Raw genomic sequence first — 19,496 nt, 5'->3', positions numbered from 1 at the left:
TTTCGTTGATCTGTTTCTTTGATTTTTCTGTTTTCACACAAGCTATCATGTTCCAAAGGTTTCATTCTCCTTTAAGACCGGAGCAAATGTCGCAGGAGCAAATGTCGTGTCACCAAAAGGGTTAGAGCATGGAGAGAGAGAAAGGGGATATTAAATGAATAAAATGCGAGAGATCAACACAGCAAACAATGAAAGAGATTAATATGAAAAATAAAGGGAATTAGATCGATTAAGAAAAATAAGGGATGATTATAAGAAGTGAGGGAGGTGGTGGAAAGATATTTTATTAATTCATTCCGCTCTCTCTGTCATTTACATTAAAAAAAATCCGGGCATAATATGTCATAAAGGTGAGGGCTTGGTGTGTTTGAGTCTATGTCCTATATAGACATGATAGAGCGTGAGAGATTAGGGGTGTGTAAGTGAACAAGCACCCACACGAGCAACTGGGGACGTCTCGATTCGCACCACAAATGAAACGGTGATCTTAAAGTATACACCCGAAGAATCAAAAGTATTTTATAATGCCTTTATGTAGTCATCATTGTAAAGGGGAAGTATTACTAATCAGATATATAACTTCACTTTTCAAAATAGTGATCAGAGTTTGCAGAAATCAGCTCTCAAAAATGATTTATTTTTATGCCATATTTCTGCCTTCCACCGGTCCTCTTGCGAGCTCCAGCTGAGTGACGTCACACAATGAGCAGTGAGCAGCTGAGCTGACAGCAGCCCATTGGAGACGATCTTTCCAATCAGCGTTTTTTGCTCTTAGAATTGTTTATTCCTCTTAAGATTGGTCTTGTTATATAGATAAAAGTTTGAATTTACTGAACAGTGAAAAAAAGTGCACATTTAACGTATTTTGATAACCGATATTTAGCTTAGAAATTTTTTTTTTCAAGAAATATATGTGAATAAACAAAGCATATTTTAACGTAGAAATCACACTTGCGTCACATTAATATTATAATCAATATAAAGCATAGACATTCTTCTTTATGACTGAACAAAAATTATGAAATTTCATTAAGTAGCAAAGTCAGGAACCACAAAAAAAACACGGCAATATCCATCGCGAAATGACTGAAATTGCAGTTGAATTGCCGAAGCATTATTAGGCAACAGCGGCGAGCGGACTTTATTTCATATATCTTAAAAATGCCTTTCCGATAGGTCAATGGTCTGTGGCCAAATGCGTTGACCATTGTCTTGCATGTGCGAGGACCCTGGTTCGAATCTCGGTTTTTTTTCTGTTTTTTTTTTTATTCCTTCCCCGTCCCTACCCATCTTTTTTTCTCTTTTTATTTTCTTGTGAAATTCTATTCAGACCTGTATTTATCAAATCTTGCTTCTTAATTGCTGCTTTTGATTTTCAAGTTCTTGATTAGATTATTTCTACTCTTATTTGGGATGGGAGGGGTAGAGTTAAAAGTCAAGTCCACATCAACTAAAAATTATTTGAATAAAGTAATTTCCCTTGTTGTTTTTACTCAAAACAGTCATATACACAAAACAATGATATGCAAATTAGAGCTGTCACTCACATCACATTCGTTTCTATTTTTTGTGGCATTTTGTTTTTTATTCTTTGCAGATTTGACGATAGGAAACTCTTCATCTGATCACAATAGGTTATATTTACGGAACTGTTAAAATAGTAATTATATAAATTTGAATCAAAGTTTTTATGAAATTTCCTGCAATATCTTGTTATTTTTCTTTAAATTCAAATGAATTTTTGATTGCGTGGACTTTTACTGGACCTTTACTCTTAATGTAGGGAATGCATAGCAAAATTTATCCAGAAACAAAATTGTCTTAGAATATGCAAATCAGTAATTGGACACATGTTCACTTTTCTTTCATCCAGGCCACTTCCTCACATCCACCAGGCTTTCAGTCTTATAACAAAAATGATGAACCGAACCATCACACAACAGCACACAACATTCAGAGTGCTTCACAATAAATATTTCACTTCTGTTCATACATGCAATAAATATTGTGGAAAACAAATAAAAGGCGTACCCATATTCAAATACCGTTTAAAAGGACAAATATATTATACCTTTCGAGAAAAATCAGCACGTTAAATATCTGATAACAAAACATAATTATGGGGCACTGCAAGAAACTTATGTTCAATTGCAAATCAAGCGTAAGTCTTAAATTCAAATTCAAGCGTAATAAGGTCGAGTTGCAATCGCAATTCAACTACATGTTTAATCAAAGGACTTACCCTTGATTTGGGACGTGTGATTGAGTATAACATTTCTCGCAAAATGCCCTAGTAACATTAAAATTGTTCTTTCGTTTTAAATTGTGTGTTATTATTTTTGACAAGCTGTATTCCTGTCCAAGTCAAATTTCTTAGTTCTCTCCAAAACTGTGCTCAAAATTGTTTCCAAGATTGATAAAGACAAATTTTCTTTTGTACTATTATCAGTCCACAACTTGCAAACCGTAGGTCCTGGAAAGAGTGAAGAAAAAATGGCTATATCCAAATCATAGTAAAAGGACATGATGGAATCTCCCTGATTGAGGTAGCAAGCAGAGACCAGAAGTCACCAGAGTCACCAAGTGTGCAGATCTGTGTGTAGAAGAGAGAAAAAAAGAAATAGTTTAAATAATCAAATCAAAGTATGAATTTAATTATCGTGATGATTGATGACGTGCGGTGGCATGTAATTCCCGGTCAACAACAAATGATAGTAGGTTTAGACACCTGAAAAGTTCCACTCAGAACACTGGTGCTCTACCTCAAGTGATGTTTGTGTAGGCCCCACTCCACTTCACTACCGCTACACTACCGTACATGTACGCCACACCTACCCGGGTAGGTGTGTAGCGTAGTGTAGGCTGTAGCAGTAGTGAAGTGGAGACTACACGAACATCACTTGAGGTACGGTGCTCTCTGAGTCTCTGTGTCATTACAAAGATTGCATTTATCTTCATTGTTGAAGGCATTACGCATACATATATGCAGCAACACTCTAATCAGAAAGAAACACCAGACTCTAATTTTGGCCCACCCAAGGGTTCATTACATGCCGCCGCGCACAGAAAACTCAAGCCATAGAAGTCGTGTGTTGTGGACCCAAGAAGTGAGATCCCAGCACGCGCTACCCACTAGTTAGAGGTTAGTATACTAATACTAACCTCGCAATACGTGTGAGTGATTTTGGCCAGGAATCAGGGTAATCACTGCTGAAAATTTGTCTGGCTTCATGATATCGGCATCATGGTGATATAATTCTGTGTATAATAAAAACTTAAACATTCCTCTGAAACAGCAGATTTTCAGCCATGGTCCATACCAGTGCTCCTAAATAATTTAATCGCCTGCCTGAGTCCTGACCAGTTTTAAAAATCTGAAGAAAAAATCTGCTGGAATTGTGCAAAAACATTATTTCTAAAATAAAGACTTTTTGATTTTAATAGTAGTTATGCCAAAATGCATGATTCTAAACTTATATCAGATCTGCATCTGTCATCTGACCTGAATGCATCGTCAGAACAAGTATAGTTTGACTTTTGACTGGATCAAACAGCGTAACCTGCAACATGCATCGGGAGCAAGTGAATGGGACCGTGCAGCTTGGAGTTTTTCAATAGTTAGTAGAGCAACACAACAAAGACTGTCGAGTGGACAAAATCGATCTTTCCAGTTCACAATTCAATAAAAAAACGGGCAAAATAACACAGTTCTGGTTCCCTTATAGTCTGAAGTTGTCGAAAACAGAATTCGGATACCACAATACATGAAGAAAACGGTAAATTCGAAGAAAAATAGAGACCAGGAAGGTGAATCAGCTATCAGTGTACTGCTGGCTTGCACAGAGAGAGCTGCATGATCGAGATGAGTCGATCATGTGACGTCATTATTCTCGACTATTTTTGATCGCGTGATTGTCTGTCTGTGGGCGGCTGGGGGGCTGAGAAGGGTCTCTAATAATTTCATTTCTTGCATTTCCACGACATCAATAAGACTTTTTAGTGACATATTTGTGTATAAAAAGACAAGACCTTTCTATTCATATATAATTTGTCTATAATCATCACTTTCGTGAATTTTCTTTGGATGTATAATTTAATCGTGTAGTAATCGTCGTGATTGTACCAGATCAGTAGTGGCAACATATTGGTCGTACGAATTTTTTGAAAGTTTTTTTTCTTAATTACGATAGTCGAATTGTGGCATTTCTTAAAGGGTTGGTCCGGGCTGAAATTATTTATAGCTTGATAAATAGAGTAGAATTCTCCAAGCTTAATGCCAAAAATTTCATCAAAATCGGATAACAAATAACAAAGTTATTGAATTTTAAAGTTAAGCAATATTTTGTGAAAACAGTCGTCATGAATATTCATTAGGTTAGCTGATGATGTCACATCCCCACTTGTTTTGTATTTTATTATATGAAATTAGGTTTATTCAAATTTTTCCTCCAAGAACTAGATAAATTGAATTGACAACTGATTTAGTGCATTAGATATTTATTGCTGCAACTTATTTCATTATGAGGGAGACATATTATTCACACAGGTATGAAATAATGAAAAAATATGATTTTTTATGTAATAACATAAGGAAACGGAAAGTGGAGATGTGACATCATCAGCCCATCTAATGAATATTCATGACGACTTTTTTCACAAAATATTGCTAAATTTTAAACTTCAATAACTTTATTATTTGTTATCCGATTTTGATGAAATTTTCGTATTAAGATATAAATATTTTCAGCCCGGACCATCCCTTTAAGGGACCGCACGACAGTAGGAACGGAGAACACTTGGCGAACTGTGGACGACCCCGATTCAATACCAATCGTAAATGACCCCGAATCTCGTGCTTTTGCAAAATAATCATAACAATGATAAAAGTCCTTGCTTCACAACAAATTAAAGTTGTGCTTTTAGCCAAAATGGGGTCAAACACGGTGTATTGAGTAAAACTTTTTACCTTCCTCATGATTTAATAAAAGTTAATTTTTCTAATAGATTTTGACATCATATTTAGAAATAATATCATACTCCACCCAATTTCTAGGCGCGGATCCGGGGGGGGGGGGGTGCAGGTGCGCTATCCCCCCTTAGGATTTTTTTGTTTTTAAGAGGGGAAAAAAGACGAATTGACCTTGAATATAAGTGAAACCTTTTCTTCTTCTTTTTTTTTTGCTTGTCAAATTTCCAACGTGTAAAATTTTCCAGCCCTTTCTAAAAATCCTGGATCCTGTAGCACCCAGGAAAATGTCAACTCTGGATCCGCGCCTGTTTTCCCTTGCCCTTTTCTGTTTCTTTCTCATTTCCCAAGATGGTGATCATGGTGGAATATTTTGAGGGTACCATGGCCGGTAAATTGCCAATTCGTCTACTGCCAACTCGTCCACTCACCACAAGTTCCACTTTCATCAAGTCTAATGCCATTCCGTCCATTAACATTTCGTCTAACAACCATTTGGTTCAATAACCATTTGGTCCAATCATCACTTCGTCTAATCACCATTTCGTCTATGACCATTTTCGTCTCATAAACAGTTGGTCTAATATCCATTTTATTAGGTGGTCTGTCATGAATATGAGAGATCACCTATTATATTCGTCAGATTTTACTTTATTTATATTTATTGCCAAATTTTGTTCCCACTTTATCTCAAAATCGGGCTTGTCAAATTTCTTGATTTTCATGTCATGTATGGAAATTATTATGGAATCGCGAAACGAAACTTTTCAAGGTTATCAAATTATGATGAGGTCATCTAGGCGCCATTTTGTAAAAATGAATTATTGATCATATCATCGCAACTAATCATAAAAAATCATCCATATTTGCATCATATCAAGTTCAGGTGACAGGTCATCAGGACATGTCATCAGAGGTCATGCAAAGGTCACGACGCGCACGTACGCGCGCGTCAAAATTTAAAAATTCCCCCAATCAACCGTGGTCAAGTTTGGGTACGTTTCAGGTCATTTTGAGCAGTAATGACAGTAATGACAGTAATGACAATAATATTTATTCTCAGATCACCCCAACGGGTATTGGAGAACATAACAACATTTTAAACATATTTACATTTGAATTTTAAACATATTTACAAAAAATATATACGAACAAAAAATACAAACAAGAAACCCACATATTTCACTGAAATATTATGATAACATAATAAGATATAAATAAATTATTTCTTGAATTACTAAATTTTAGAACTAACAGAAAAAAAGTAAAACATGACGCGTACAAAGGCACCAGCAGCAAACTAAATACAAAAATTAAACAGTTTATCAAATAATACATATGTGATATCTATATCTATATAGTAATCAAGATAAATTATCAAAAGACAAATAAAACGAAATAAATGAATACTTCTATTCTTTGATTACTCTATCAGAAGCGAAGCATAATTATTTTACAAAATTTAGCCAGATTTAGAAGTGTTTTTAATTTAGCTGTGTTGAATAATTTTTCCATTTCGTAAGTGTTAGGCCTCTTTGTGAAGTAATTGTCTAAATATAATTTTCTCTCTGCTGAAAAAGCCGGACAAACAAACAAATAATGGTATCCATCGCCTACAAGTTGTGATTGACACAGATTGCAAATTCTATTATTTCTTTCAACATTTTCATACCTCCCTGTAACTATTGGTAGACGATGGTTTTCACAGCGGAATTTAGAAAAGCATATACGATATTTTTTAGGAAAAGCAATCATGTATTTTTCTAATTCAAGAGACTTTTTATAGATCCGATAATTAATACATTGAGGATTATCATACATTTTCGAGTACCAATTTTGAAAGAGGCAATCTTTTAAACGTTGATCAATTGTACGTTTGATCCAAGTACTGTTTGTGGTTTCACATGTATACCATAAATCAGACATTCCTAGCATATCGATAGTAGTTTTAATTTTTTTAATCCATGAAGATTTACATACGTTCTCATTATACAAAACCTTCAAAATTCTATATATCATTCCCGATAATTTGTTTTCCTCAGCATGTTCTAAACTACACCAGAAATTAATCATTCTATTAGAGATATATTTTTCAAGACCATATCTACCTAGTTCGCCTAACACCATACAATTAGCTGTTGATTTTTTCAACTTTAAAATTTGCTTACAAAACTTCATGTGAAATATATCAAGATCTCGTATAACTTCGAATCCCCAGATTTCACTGCCATACAGAAGAACTGGAATAACAAGTTGGTCAAATAATTCTAACATTATATCAATAGGCAAATCCAATGAATAAGACTTTGTTAACAAACTATACATAGCTCTTCTGGCTTGGTTCAATTGTTTCGTCTGCGCTTTTTTAAATCTGTTATTATAATTGAAGGTTATTCCTAAATATACATACTCATCAACTACTGATAGTTCACGATTGTTGAAATGAAAGGATGGTAATTTCCGCACTTTACCCCTAGAGAAAACAACAACCTTTGTCTTATCTGAATTGACATGTAAAGACCAAATAGTACAATATTCATATAACGCATTTAAGGCAGTTTGTAAATCATCAGGAGATTCAGCTAAAATCAAAGTATCATCGGCATAAAGCAATGTGAACAACTTCATGTACACTTGTATCTCATTTTGTCGAGCATGTGTATTAATTTTTTTGGGTAAAACATTCAAGCCATGACATTTATCCTGGATAAAACAACTGAAGTCATTTAGAAAGAGAGCAAAGAGCATATGTGATAGGTTTTCTCCTTGTCTAACTCCAATATTACATTCAAATAGGGAAGATATTTCGTTATCTTTTATTACACACGATTTTGCCTGACCATACATATTATATATAATTTTGAAAAACTTTCCATTAACATTGCTATTAATTAATTTCAACCAAAGAGCCGATCTATCTACTACATGTAGATCAAATGCCTTTTTGTAATCGATGAATGCACAATATAACAAGGGAGGCAGTGTAGCTCAGTCGGTTAGAGCGCCTGTTCCGGAAAAGATCGTAGATCTCAACGTGCGTGGGTTCGAGTCCCGCAGCATGCCGGAAGACGTCTAACAAAAAAACTGATGCTAGCGTTGTGTGTTAACGTGCCTCACCGCTGTGTTCAGTGCGGGTGTGAATGCAGTTGGAAAACACTCCGTCCATCGGAAAGGACGCAAATGTTGGTCCCGTGTATAGGAGAGTCACAACCTATGCACGTTAAAACCAATACACTATTCGTCAAAGAGTAGGGTGTTCACCCGGTGTATTGCACCTGCCGGTCCCCGGTACTACAATACTGCAAGAATCTTCAGGATTGAAGGAGGCAGTGTAGCTTGAAGAAGATATACCCTTTCGCTCTCAGATAAGTACAAATCAATTATTGAATGCAGTACAAAAATATGATCAAGAGTCGAATGACCATTTCTGAAACCAGCCTGTTCTTCACCAAGTATATCATTGCCTTCAAGATAAGTTGTTAACCTTTTATTCAGAATACTTGTGAATAATTTACCTAGACAACTAAGCAAAGTAATGCCTCGAAAATTATTCGGGTCTTTTGGATCTCCTTTCTTTTTATACAGAGGTCTAATTAGTCCAATTGTCCAATCAGTGGGAACTACACCGGTGTCAAACACAATGTTAAATAAAAGAACAATACAAGATAACAAACGGCCACTTGAGTTTTTCAAAAATTCATTAAGAATTTGATCAACACCATATGCTTTACCATTCTTTAAACGTTTACTTGCGCGATCAATTCGTCGATATCTATAGGTCTGTTCAAATATTCGTTCAGTGAACTTATTGCGACAGTGTTTGGTAAAGGAAAATCCTGAGTAGTTTTTAGCGTCTGGCTAAGATTTCGAAAGTGCTGTTCGAGTGTGTCAAGGTCAATGTCAATTTGATTCCTTTTAGCATTCATGGAGGTGAGCATATTCCAATATTCACTAGGCTGATTAAATTTAGTTTTACGCAATTTTGAATGTAGTATCTCATTATACTGAATTTTGGCATTTTTAACCACTTTCTTATAGATGCGTTTTTGGTCTACCAATTCCTCCGAAATTTGTTTCCTGTTTAAAATTTTTTCAGATTTTAATAAATGTTTTAGGCGAAAATACTCCGAACGTGCTTTCTTACAATTACTATCAAACCACGGTTTAGAATGATTATTTCTGTTTACTTTTATCTTCTTATGAGAGTAAGTTTTAACCATATCACAATTCTTTGCGGCGTCTAAATATAATTGTTGGATGGTAGACACTAGATAATCTAATTCTTTTTGCATAATTTCACGAGAGGGCATGCTATTCAACTTTTTGTATAGTCTATCAACCGCATCTGCATCAATACTGTTTTGAAAGTCTTTCGCTAAACTTCCAGACCATTTAACTTTACTGACACATTTTGATTGAGAACCTTCTGATTGTTTTACGTTAAAAACTGCATTTCTATACATACCGGTACTTAATGTTAGTAATATGGGACTATGCTTATCAGATAACATAGGATCAAATATATCAACAGAAAAGTCTTTAAATATATGCAGCAAATCAGTTGAAGCAACGCAGTAATCTATTGTACTAGAATTCGCACATGTATAATTGCCATATTTATCTGACTTTGACCTTCCGTTGAGAATTACCATTTTGAAACATTTGCACAGTTCAATGAGTTGTTTTCCGTGGTTGTTAATTACTTTATCCTTATTATTCCTATCTGAGCAAACTGCTCCATGAAAAAGATCTGATCGATATAACTCTTCACAATGTCGATCAATAACTGATTGGTTAATAAAACAGTTGGTACCCTCTTCATCAGTTAAAAGATCACTGCAGTCACCAGTTCTTGCATTAAAATCTCCAACAAGACAAAATGGCAAATCAAATTTGTTCTTCAAAAATATAAATTCATTTGAGATATCGTCAAATATAGAATCATTATTGTACTTCGAGTTTTCTGGTGGAATGTATACAGCACCAAGGAGAAATGGAAAACCATAAGCATTTTCACTTATATTCAACCACAAAATGGATTCAGACGTTACGTTTTTTACAACTGTAATATGACTAACAATATGATTTCTGACCAAGACACCTAAACCGTGAATGCCACCATGTGGTACTTTACTAGCTTTATTCTTTTCTTTAGGAATATATGAATAACCATTTGGAATAAGATAATCATCAAGAAAATCAACCTTTGTCTCGCTTAAACAAATTATATCGAAGTCTTAAATGAATGCTTCCAGAGATCCTTCAGAAAGTTTTGTACGGATTCCACAAACATTTAAACTGGTTATGCGGATTTGCTTCGCTTTATCCTCTGCCGGGCCGGTGAGCTCCTATTTGGTATCAAACAGGCCGGATGACTTCATACGCTCTTCAGTCATCTGGTGATTCAACGATTTGTCTAGAACCATCCTTCAGCAAGCAGTTGATCCGTCCATCAATAGACCATGTTCTCTGGACCGTTGAAGCATCTGCTCTTATAACCCTCAGCAGCTTGGCTCTTAAGGGGGTCAAATCCTCCACAATGAACACCGGCTGGTTCCTCTCCTTCAACACTTTCTTCTTTCTCATCACCTCCACCTTACGCTCTCGCCTCACAAACTTGGCAATTATCCCCGCAGGCTTCTCCTTAGTGCTACCAGGAAGTCGATGAGCAATACTTATATCTGATCGCTCCAGGTTGACGCCAAGTTGGTTTCCCAGCTTGACGACGACATACGCCGTGTCTTCGTTGGCGCTCTCCGGGATCCCGTACACCTTGATGTTCTCCCACCGTCCGTATTGCTCCAACTTATCTAATTCGTAACGAAGAGATCTCGTAGTACTCTGGTCAGCGCCGGGAGCAGCAGGTGTAGGTTGAACGGACTTTATTTCTGTTTACTTTTATCTTCTTATGAGAGTAAGTTTTAACCATATCACAATTCTTTGCGGCGTCTAAATATAATTGTTGGATGGTAGACACTAGATAATCTAATTCTTTTTGCATAATTTCACGAGAGGGCATGCTATTCAACTTTTTGTATAGTCTATCAACCGCATCTGCATCAATACTGTTTTGAAAGTCTTTCGCTAAACTTCCAGACCATTTAACTTTACTGACACATTTTGATTGAGAACCTTCTGATTGTTTTACGTTAAAAACTGCATTTCTATACATACCGGTACTTAATGTTAGTAATATGGGACTATGCTTATCAGATAACATAGGATCAAATATATCAACAGAAAAGTCTTTAAATATATGCAGCAAATCAGTTGAAGCAACGCAGTAATCTATTGTACTAGAATTCGCACATGTATAATTGCCATATTTATCTGACTTTGACCTTCCGTTGAGAATTACCATTTTGAAACATTTGCACAGTTCAATGAGTTGTTTTCCGTGGTTGTTAATTACTTTATCCTTATTATTCCTATCTGAGCAAACTGCTCCATGAAAAAGATCTGATCGATATAACTCTTCACAATGTCGATCAATAACTGATTGGTTAATAAAACAGTTGGTACCCTCTTCATCAGTTAAAAGATCACTGCAGTCACCAGTTCTTGCATTAAAATCTCCAACAAGACAAAATGGCAAATCAAATTTGTTCTTCAAAAATATAAATTCATTTGAGATATCGTCAAATATAGAATCATTATTGTACTTCGAGTTTTCTGGTGGAATGTATACAGCACCAAGGAGAAATGGAAAACCATAAGCATTTTCACTTATATTCAACCACAAAATGGATTCAGACGTTACGTTTTTTACAACTGTAATATGACTAACAATATGATTTCTGACCAAGACACCTAAACCGTGAATGCCACCATGTGGTACTTTACTAGCTTTATTCTTTTCTTTAGGAATATATGAATAACCATTTGGAATAAGATAATCATCAAGAAAATCAACCTTTGTCTCGCTTAAACAAATTATATCGAAGTCTTAAATGAATGCTTCCAGAGATCCTTCAGAAAGTTTTGTACGGATTCCACAAACATTTAAACTGGTTATGCGGATTTGCTTCGCTTTATCCTCTGCCGGGCCGGTGAGCTCCTATTTGGTATCAAACAGGCCGGATGACTTCATACGCTCTTCAGTCATCTGGTGATTCAACGATTTGTCTAGAACCATCCTTCAGCAAGCAGTTGATCCGTCCATCAATAGACCATGTTCTCTGGACCGTTGAAGCATCTGCTCTTATAACCCTCAGCAGCTTGGCTCTTAAGGGGGTCAAATCCTCCACAATGAACACCGGCTGGTTCCTCTCCTTCAACACTTTCTTCTTTCTCATCACCTCCACCTTGCGCTCTCGCCTCACAAACTTGGCAATTATCCCCGCAGGCTTCTCCTTAGTGCCACCAGGAAGTCGATGAGCAATACTTATATCTGATCGCTCCAGGTTGACGCCAAGTTGGTTTCCCAGCTTGACGACGACATCCGCCGTGTCTTCGTTGGCGCTCTCCGGGATCCCGTACACCTTGATGTTCTCCCACCGTCCGTATTGCTCCAACTTATCTAATTCGTAACGAAGAGATCTCGTAGTACTCTGGTCAGCGCCGGGAGCAGCAGGTGTAGGTTGAACGGACTTTATTTCTTCCATCACCGCTTTCATTGCCGTAGAGACAGCGGCCACAACTGATTGAGTTATGACCAGTTGGATCGCTTCCATCACAAGCTTGACGATGCCGGCCAGCTGCTCATTGTTGAGACCAGTATTAGATTGTGGCTTGAAGTTTTCTTTCTTCACTTTGTCTTGTTTTATTTTCGGTCGGGCACCAGAGGCAGCAACGGCATAGGAAACTGCTTCCGTGATTGACTCATCCATGGACTTAGCGGAAACCTCATCATCCAAACGGGTGAACTTATTAGTGGCCATCGATGATGTTCATTAGTGACGTCTCAATGTAAAACTTATCTCGTAATCAGAAACTTGTTAGTGTAAAGTCAGATGAACAGGTGATCAGTTATTGTGACGTCATCAGAAGATGATGCGCGATGGGCTCCTAGATTTCGGTGATGACGCGAGAACCGTTGGCGTTGCTATGATGCAGTTGATAGGTGCCTGCTTGCGCGAAAGAAATGTTCATATACAGTTCCCAACAGAAGAATAACGAAAATTTCCACAAAAATGAAGCAATAGGTGACTCACAGTTCAATAAAAGTTCTTCCAAAACATCATGATCGAGAAACAGCTACGAACCAAGAGTAACAGTCCGATATATAGAAGGTATGGAAATACGGCTACGATACCATGTGAAACTGTAAAATATTGGAGCATGTCAAGAATTTGCGCGCGCACAGGTATGCGTGCGCGTTCTTGCACCTACCATCGGTATGCATCTTCGAGTCGTCATTTATTTTATGTCTGTCCATTGTCCATTATCTTCTGATTAATTTGATACCTCATTCAGCCTCTTACGACCAATAATACGGGAATGCGCGTCCATTCAAATTTGCATTACACGCGCATGCAAACTCGCAAAATAAGTCATAAGTGGGCAAAAATATGCCTATATAAAATTCACTGTAGCTCTACAGGGAGTCCGTTGACCCCCATCTTTTCCTCACTCTTGGATATAGTCAAAATCTTATCTGGAGATTGCGTAATAACGTCAAAATTACGTTAGAAGTCAAAATCTTATCTGGAGATTGCGTAATAACGTCAAAATTACGTTAGAAGTGAAAATAACACATTTTCGCAATTACGTCAACGTATTTATGCATATTTGACCGTATCTTCGTTATTACTAGTCAATTTTCTCTCAAATTTTGATATGATGTAGTGAAAAGAATTTTCTACAAATAATGTGTGATTGATTTTCACTTTCAACCACAGCATCAGAGTGTTATCACCTGTTTAAGTTTTTGCAAATTTTTTCTGGACCTAATTTTTGAGAATTCTTTTTAAAAAATGCTTTATTAATCAATTGTACGGTCTTGCTGAAAATATCAAGCCTACTTGCCTTGCGGTTTTTTATGTAGGACATTTTTTTTAATATTGCCGGAACATTTTAAGGGGTAGTTTAAACATTGTAAAACATAATTTATGCATTTTTTGGTAAACGCTACAATATTGAAACGCTATTTGGTTGATAAATTTCATTCTAGACATTTAGCGGAAAATCCTGGATTTTTTTCTATTTGGTTATTTTCTCTAAATATAACAAATAACAAATTTTCAGATACCTTCTGTGAAATTAAGAATAGTGCAATTTAGTAAAATACTCATTTTCCCGAAATTTTGCGGGAAAATTGCCAGTATTTGAATCTTTTACCTGACTTTTTCAGTAAAATCATCAAGAAAGAATTTTCAAGAAAATGTTTAAGTCATACACAATTAATAAATAGACATTGAAAATTCTTGACGAAAAATATTATGTGAAATGTTTAGGAATTTGCAGAAATTTTGCAAACATTTCCCCTCAAAAAATTCTACTTAATTCTTTTATCATATACATCACTGATGAGTTTTGAAGTGAAGCAGTGAAATTGTATCATTGCGAAACTTCTCATTAAAAATAATTGAAATTTAGCAGAAATTTTGAATAAAAATATTTAAGATATTTTAGTTTTCAAAAAGTATCACCTATGAATTTTCAAGCATTCTGTGAAATTGATACCCACTGACATTGTGAAAATTCTTGCTTGAAATCTTAAAAGAAAAATTGCTGACAGTAGAAAGAAATTTTAAAAAGATTTTGCATAAAAAACATGAAACTGTCCATTAAAAATTAGCTGCTCTGAAAATGAAGGCGCCTTTTATTGCGCAATTTTGGAAAACCAATTTTGGTAAATCGTCTGAAATTTTTGAGGAGTTTTTAAGGCATTTTACGTGCTCCAAACTTAATTTCGTATTTACCGTATTGCATTATCACCACCATCATTATAATCATCACAGTTGTCATCACCACATTAATAATCACATTTAGCAATGGTCAAAATGTATTCCTATGATGTCTATGATCAAGATTATCAATCATATCTACATGATTCATTTCATACAACATTAGCCGACACTGAATGAAAAATCATGACAGACCACCTAATTCGTCCTCATGACGAATTAAAATCTAGTTTTCATTCATTTTGCACAATAAACACTTAGTCCAATCAGATCAAGTGTTATATGGACTAAAAGGCTATTGGACCAACTGGTTATTAGACGAAATGGTGAGTGGACGAATTTGAAATTAGACCATGTGGATAGTGGGCGAACTGATGAAAGACCAAATGATAGTAGACGAGTTGGCAATTGGTACGACATTGGTTATCCTATATCACCGGCAGATTGACTGGCCATCACCTCTCCTGATGACGGACAGTCAAGCTATACTACCCATAACGTCGAGAAGCCTCATCGCTTTTACTCTCCACTGCCCACCTACTCGTCGCCTCTCATCTAGCCTCTTCATTATCGCCCCGCCATCAGGACATCCAATCTGGTTTTTGAAAAGTCGTTCACCCCAACAAGAGTTGATTTGAATAAAAAGGAGAAAAAACAACAAGCATAAAACTTAAAATTTTCATCAAAATCAGATGTAAGATAAATTGGCAAACGTACTTCAAAATTGCCGATTTTGTGGACATCCAAACAAGTATAAAACTTAGAATTTTCATCAAAATCATATGTGAGATAAGAAAGACTTATAAGGAGCCAAATCCACTCTGTAGAGTGCTCAAGGCGCATAAACAACTTAAATGAAACCAAAACCAAAGAAGAGAAGCAATTTTATTGGAAATAGTAAAATTAGAGGAACAATTTTTTTTTAAAGTTTCATCAAAATAGGTTATGAAATGAGCAAGTTATGGATGTTTAAAAAGTCTTGTACTTTCTATGGGTATCCTCAAATTGGCAAACGTGCTTCAAAATGGCTGATTTTGTGGACAACTCTCCACTTGTTTTGTACACAAATTTTCTGATTTTTCTCATTATCTTTCAAATTGCATCTTGCCTCCTTCTGAGCACAACATCATGGGATAATATAATTCACACCATATATGTCATGGTCAGGAAGAGATAATGTGAAATATGTACAATAAAGGGGAAAACTTTTTGGTGTCATTTGAAAGTTTACTTTACTGGCTTCCCAAAATAGGTCTTTCCCCCATAGCAAAGTGACATATTTTCTGCGTAAATAGTTTTCCAACTTTCTGGTGTCATTTGAAAGTTGACTTTATTGGCTTTCCCCAAAACTGAAAAGTTACATATTTTCTATTTGGCCGCCATTTCAAAAGTGTATAGTCTTTTTTAGACGCACTGTAGTCTGTAGATTAGTGAGAAATGTATTCTATTCATGAGTAACTGCAAACAATGATTGAAAGGTCCTGTTTTAAATCAGTTAATTAAAACGTTTAGTTCGCGCTCGCGTGGATAGCATTATACGCACATTATTCATAATTACAAATATTTAGAATGTCTAATTTTCAGGTCGTAAAATAAAAAAAAATATGTTATTATTATCATCATTATTATTATCATTATTAATATATTCATTATCATTATTATCATCATTATTATTATTATAAAATAAGAAAATTATTTTGAATCAATAGAGATAAATTAAAGAAACATAACGCTGAAATTGCAAGTAAAATATGTCAATAATGATATTTTAAAGTTCCGCTTATTTCATTCCAAACAGTTATTATGCACATCTTAGTGACATACAAATAAGTCAGTGAAGTCCCTCTTCACTATTTCTTTTGTTTGTTTGTTTGAATTATACAATATTTCAGTTTTTCAGATTTGACAATAAGGACCTTCTTGTTTGAACAACAAATGATAACACAGTGGTAATTCTACATATGCGGGGAGGGATTAAACTTTATGTCATCAGTCTCCTCATTTGCATACTGACGAGGATGTGACTATAATTGTTTTGTGAAATTAAGTGAATTTTTTAGATGTCATAACTTTCTTAATTCACATACGATTTTGATGAAATTTCATGCTTGTTTGATTTTTCTCTTGATTTTCTTTTAATTTTCTTTTGATTTTTCCATTCTGGGGTGGACATGAACTTTAATGAAAATTTTGTCCAAAGCAACAACACAGGGGCGGTGGAGAGAAGTTGAAAGTGGGGGGGGGGGGGGAGACAGGGGAAAAATGTTCTTTTTGTTTCGAAAAAGGGTACTATCTTAAACATGGCCGTATGCAGGAAAATTTTGCTGGGAGGGGGGTTGCACGCGTAAACTTGTTGGGAAAAAATGAAAAAACAAGGGAGCAAAGCGACTGAGCTTATCTTTGAGGCGCTTTTGCATTTTGTTATGTAAAATTGTTGGATTTTGAGCATTTTCTTGGTGAATTTTGTGAAAATCTACAATAAAAAATCCATCGCTGCATACAGCCATGTTCATAAAACAATGAAAATGACTTCTCTACCCCATTCACATGACTCATGAAACTTAAGGCACGTGGGATTATTTTTACAAGTTTTTTCATTCATTATGCACTTGCAGAAGGAAGCAGAACGGCGCTAAATAAAGAAACCGGGCGCTCATCGGGCACGAAAAGAGCGGGTTTTCAGTACAACTTTATAATGAGAACAGGCACATATGAGAAGGCAAAGGGGCACTCGTTAACACATAACACAGGTCCTTCTCAGGTGAAAGGGCACAGAAAACGTTCGTGGGGGCACTTTTCTAATAGGTAAAAAGGGGCACTGATACGAGAAAGGGCACCTATAAGATGGCAAAAGAGCACATGCTAACGGCATAAAGCGCATCCTTCTCAGGTGAAAAAGGGGCACAGGACATGTTCGTGAGGTGCACTTTTCTAGGGTAGAAAAATGGGCACTGATACGAGAAAGGGCACCTATAAGATGGCAAAAGGGCACTTGCTCAGACAAAAAACGGGTCCTTCTCATGCAGGTGAAAAGGGCACAGTACACGTTTATGAGGGGGCATTTTTCTTGCGTTAAAAAGGGCACCTTTTCAGTGCTTTAAAAATTGAGGGTGGGACACTGTGCCCCCGGCCCCCAGGATCGCCGCCCCTGCAACAACAATATTGTAAAGGTTTCATGGGGAAGATTTTGCCGCAGGGGCTGCGATCCTGGGGGGCTGGGGGCACAGTGCCCCTCCCCCCACTTTTTGAAGCACTGAAATAGTGTTCTTTTTTATGGAAGAAAAGTGCCCTTTTTATACAGGAAAAATGCCCCCACACGAACGTGTACTGCATGTGCCCCTTTCACCCGAGAAAGACCCGTGTTAGGGGTTACCACATGCCCTTTCTCGTATAAGTGCCAATTTTTACCCCCAAAATGCCACCTCTCGAACATGTTCTGTGTCCCTTAGACATGATAATGACCCATTTTATGTTTTATGTGTTAGCAAGTGCCATTTCTCATGTGAGGACCCATTTTTTTTACCCCCTCCCCTTACGAACTAATTCTGTGCTCCTTCACCTGAGAAAGACACGTTTTATGTGTCAGCATATGTGCCTCCTTGCCTTCTTGTTAGTGCCCTTTCTCGAATCAGTGCCCCCATTTACCTAAGAAAAGTGCCATATATGAATGTGTTCAGTTCCCCTTTCAGTGTCGTACAGATGGGTGGGGGCTGGGGACTCTTCCCCCCCCCCAAAAAAAAAAGACCAAGAAAAAGAGAAAAGGAAAGAGAGAAGCGTGAAATATGATATAATTTTCTGAATAAATTATGTCAAAATCTATCACAAAATTGGATTTTCGTTATAAAAACGTCAAAATTTTTGCTCGCTTGCTTCGCTCGCTAGCAGTTTCTTTTACATGATACGACAAATCTAGCCCCCTCAAAATGTTTGGCTTGTTACGACACTGTAGATAAAACGGCCTATAAATCTGGGTTTTTTTCTTTGTTTTTATACAATCATGTACATATTACCCTTTTCGAAAGAAAATGTGTACTTTTCCCATGTGCCCCCCCCCCCACCTTCAACTTCGCTCCGCCGACCCTGTTTTGCCGTGATTTTTTTTTTATTAACAAAAAAATTAAAAATAAACAATAAAGGGCTCATAAATGAACACTGCTACTTGTAAAGTATGCTATTCGTTTGTTAATAATTATTCTAAAAAGTTTTTTGCAGGCTGGTCAGCCTCGTTGACTGTTGAGTTGCAAAATTTGCGTGAATTTTTTTTTTCATTTGATTTATTGATATGTTTATTTGTAATGACAATGTCAAAAATGCAAAAATCAGAAAAAGAGGCCTATACCGGGTATATGTTTTCAGAAACTATTGAGTAAAAAAGGCAAGTTTTTTCATAATTAAGCCTATTTTGATGTGAATATCCTTCAAGTCACTGGTGTACAAATGGGGGTTGTGCGTCATGGACCCCCCCCCCCAAAAAAAAAAACGTGCTACAAGAAAAATAAAGGAAGGCATTGAAACAAAATATGAAATATGATACTATTTTCTTAATTAAGGATAAATCTATTTAAAAATTACATTTTTGTATCAAAAGGGTCATAATTTTTTACTCGCTCACTCCGTTCACTTGCAGCTTTTTTTAAATAGGGCCTAACCCCATTTCTGGCCCCGATTACTTTTTCTTCACT

The sequence above is a fragment of the Lytechinus pictus genome, unplaced genomic scaffold, assembly GCF_037042905.1.
Source record: "Lytechinus pictus isolate F3 Inbred unplaced genomic scaffold, Lp3.0 scaffold_20, whole genome shotgun sequence".
NCBI lineage: Eukaryota > Metazoa > Echinodermata > Echinoidea > Temnopleuroida > Toxopneustidae > Lytechinus > Lytechinus pictus.
Note: the sequence above shows the minus strand (reverse complement) of the source record.